At 42.3% G+C, this 3,979-nt stretch overlaps 1 pseudogene; it reads right to left on the bottom strand.

The window, feature by feature from the left end:
- Positions 1-757: 757 nt before the first annotated feature.
- Positions 758-3,452, bottom strand: LOC116476387 (large ribosomal subunit protein eL31-like; annotated as a pseudogene).
- Between the last annotated feature and the right edge of the window lie 527 nt (positions 3,453-3,979).

Below are 3,979 nucleotides of genomic sequence, written 5' to 3'. Positions count from 1 at the left end.
TGGCCAAGCTGGTCTTGAACTCCTGACCTCAAGAGATCTGCCTGCCTTGGCCTCCCAAAGTGCTGGGATTACAGCTGTGAGCCACTGCACCCAGCTAGTCTCCTATTCTACAGGGAACTATGACTAAGAGTTGTTTCAAGTTTTAACTTAATAGTGAGCTCTATTTAGAAAGCACTTTTATTCTTTAAAAGAATATTTTGATTTACACATTTCTCATTTAAGCTATGATGAAGTTGTCATAAATTTGGCATGGGATAAAAATGCAAGTAGTAGGATTACCAACTTGCATGATACTTTTTAGGTACTTTTTAGGAAACCTGAAATTGATAAGACATAAATTGTGTCCATAAATTAATGCTTTCTTCCCCAAATACAGCAAAACTATTTATGCAAGTATATTGTTTCCTTCAGAAAAATAGCTTTTATTCATTCAACAAATATGTATGTAGCACCTCCTGTGTTCCAGGGACTCTTTTGGGTGCTAGAGATGTGGTGATAAACATAACACAATCCTTGCTTTTAAGGAACTTACAGTTGGAGCCAGAAGAGTACACAGACAACTTCAGGACAGCTTAAGGAGTACAACCGAGTATGGGATACAATGAGGTACCAAAAAAATAGGGGTGAAAGAAGGTTCCCTGGTGGAGGTGAAGATCATGGGCCTCAGTCATCAGGCAAGAAAAGTGGACAGAGGAGATAGGCGACAGTTCTGGGGTTACTGTGTAGATACCTAGAGGCAAAAGAGTGTGAGGCGTATTTATGGAGCCACATGTAATTCAGTATGGTCCCATCTTGTAGGGCAGTGAGGAGTGACCAGAGATGCAGCTAGGGAGAAGAACAGGGTTCAGATAATAAAAAATCATGTATGCCATACCAAGGGTTTTGGATTTTATTTTATTATTATTATTTTTGAGATGGAGTCTTGCTCTGTCATCCAGGCTGGAGTGCAGTGGCATAATCTCAGCCCACTGCAACCTCCACCTCCTGGGTTCAAACGATTCTGCTGTCTCAGCGTCCGGAGTAGCTGGGATTGCAGGCATGCCCGGCTAATTTTTGTATTTTTAGTACAGATGGGGTTTCACCATGTTGGCCAGGCTGGTCTCAAACTGGCTGGTCTCAAACTCCTGACCTAATGATCTGCCTGCCTCAGCCTCCCAAAGTGGTGAGATTACAGGTGTGAGCCACCATGCCCGGCCAGGTTTGGGAATTTATTGTGAATGCGGTGGAGAAGCAAGGACTGATTTTAAGGAGAGAAGTCTCCAACAGGTTACTCCCTTATTCAATAATTCTCCTTTACTCAAAATTTAGATTTTCTCAATTTAAGAGAATGCCTCTTAAATGGCCTTCAGCTCACTCTTCTGAATGGACTCAATGCTAATAAATGCATTTGAGAGTGAACTTGAACTGGGAGTGGAATGGGAAACAGAAACCTTTTAGAGGAACTGTGTTTAGTAAACAAACTTGATGAAGCAGGTTAATTATTATTTGGGGTAAAAATTTTGCTCTGATTAGAAAGCCATGAGGCTGAATCATTGCGTCTTACTGCATTTCATAAAACAGACCTTTGTGTGCTTTTGAATTTGTTAATTGGATGGCCAATCACATTTTTAACTGGCTTGACAACAGCAGAATCCTTCAAATGCTGTAAAGGAATCTCATCTAGTTTTAAAAAAAATGACGGCCTGGGAAGCTTCTGGTTGGGGCCAGGACACTGCAGTCAGAGCAGGGCTGTGTGCAACCACTGCCTGCTGCCCACACATCGCTCCACAATCTAGCTTGTGGTCCCACTCTAAATCATCTCAGATGTCACTGCTGTCATTTGGGTGTGGGTTTCTCACCTGGCAGTGCTGTCTACCAGTGTTCGGAACATTTCTATATGCATTTATCTTCTTTAAAGTGTTAGTGCAAACATGTCCAGTTAAATTCTGTGATGTGTGGAGTCGTTCTCACTATAGTAATATGGTTTAAGGCCAATACTGACCATCTTTTACACTCATCCTGTTCATAGTTTATGGCAAGCATATGGAGGAAAGTCTGTATTTTTTCTTTTTTGAGAAAGAAAGTAGAGATTCATGTTTGAGACCAACTTAAAATATTCTACTAACATTATTTTATAGCCATAAAGTGTCTATTCCCCAATTTTTACTTATGATATGTAGCATTAGTTATAGTTTTTCTAATTTGGGAGCTCAGATGTCTTTACTTTTTTGTGGTTTTATAATTTTATTTCATGTATTCAACAATCATTGCTTAGTTCTCATCCATATTGACTATAATTTTTTTTTTCTTGAGACAGGATATGGCTCTGTCGCCCAGGCTGGAGTGCAGTGGTGCCATCTCGGCTCACTGCAGGCTTGACCTCCCAGTCTCAAACAATTCTCTCACTTCAGCCTCCAGAGTAGCTGGGACCACAGGCATGTGCCACCATGCCCGGCTAATTTTGTGTGTGTGTGTTTTTTGGTTTTTTTTTTTTTTGAGACGGAGTCTTGCTCTGTCACCCAGATTGGAGTGCAGTGGTGTGATCTTGGCTCACTGCAACCTCCATCTCCTGGGTTAAAGCGATTCTTCTGCCTCAGCCTCCAGAGTAGCTGGGATTACAGATGCATGCCACCACACCCAGCTGTATTTTTAGTAGAGATGGGTTTTCACCATGTTGGCCAGGCTGGTCTTGAACTCCTGACCTCAGGTGATCCACCCGCCTTGGCCTCCCAAAGTGCTGGGATTACAGGTGTGAGCTGCCACACCTGGCTTTTTTTTTTTTTTTTTTTTTTTTGAGATGGAGTCTCACTCTGTTGCCCAGGCTGGAGCACAGTGGCGCAATCTCGGCTCACTGCAACCTCCGCCTCCCAGGTTCAAGCAACTCTACTGCCTCAGTTTCCCAAGTAGCTGGGATTAAAGGCGTGGGCCACCACGCCTGGCTAATTTTTCTGTATTTTTAGTAGAGATGGGGTTTCACTGCGCCCGGCATTTTTTGTGTTTTTTTGTAGAGGTGAGGTTTCACCATGTTGCCCAGGCTGGTCTCAAACTCTTGAGCTCAAGTGATCCGCCTGCCTCAACCTCCCAAAGTGCTAGGATTATAGGCATGACCACTATATCCTACTGTCTGTAGATTTTTGAAAGTGGTTACAGGTGCATAGGTAACCAAAGTATAGAACTTATCTGGTGAATCTTCATCCTCATTACGTTTTCTGGATAACCACACATGGATGGGTATGGGACACCCATATTCCTTTAGCCTAGACAGCTTTGTCAAGCCTGGTATCAACACGCACATCTGGAGTTCCCACCTCCTTCACAGCAAATTTCCAGATCTCTTTGAATGCCCAAGGAACACACTTCTTGAAGCCTACTCCATGGATACATTTCTGAATGTTGATGGTGTATTCTTGGGTCACCACCTTGTTGATGGCAGAACAGCCTTTCTTCTTTCCACCCTTCTTTGCAGGAGCCATTCTGCCAGGCCCAAGTTGGAAAGGAAGCCAGATGTCTTTACTTAATAGTTTTCTCCTTTAGCAGCCATAGTCTTATAATCCTATCTATTTCCAGAAAGGGTTTCTGGCATGTGGAAAAAACATATGCAACAAAGTGAAATAAAAATAAGTAAGGGAACCAAGAGAAAGGGAAATAAGAGTAGAAAAGACAGAATCAGAAGAGAGGTTATCACACAAAATATACACAAAGAAGACCATACTTTCAGGAAAAAAGCCATGCATTTGCCTTAAAACTACTTGAGGGTCAAGAGGGAAAAAAACACCATTAGTCGTAATTCTCAGTGCCTAGATGATTTAGAGAAATCACACACACCACCACCATTACCAGCAGCAGCAGCTGTGCCCTTGGAGAAAGAAGCCTGGTAATTTGTGGTTCTGAGACCAGAGAAATTTATCTTGCTTCAGGCACCACTCATCAACCATATATGCTGTGAAGTGCTCTATTGTGGGTTACTTAATTTTGCAACAGTTTTTATTGAAATAGCAGG

The sequence above is a fragment of the Hylobates moloch genome, unplaced genomic scaffold, assembly GCF_009828535.3.
Source record: "Hylobates moloch isolate HMO894 unplaced genomic scaffold, HMol_V3 SCAFFOLD_2, whole genome shotgun sequence".
NCBI lineage: Eukaryota > Metazoa > Chordata > Mammalia > Primates > Hylobatidae > Hylobates > Hylobates moloch.
This window is presented reverse-complemented; position numbering and strand designations above follow the sequence as displayed.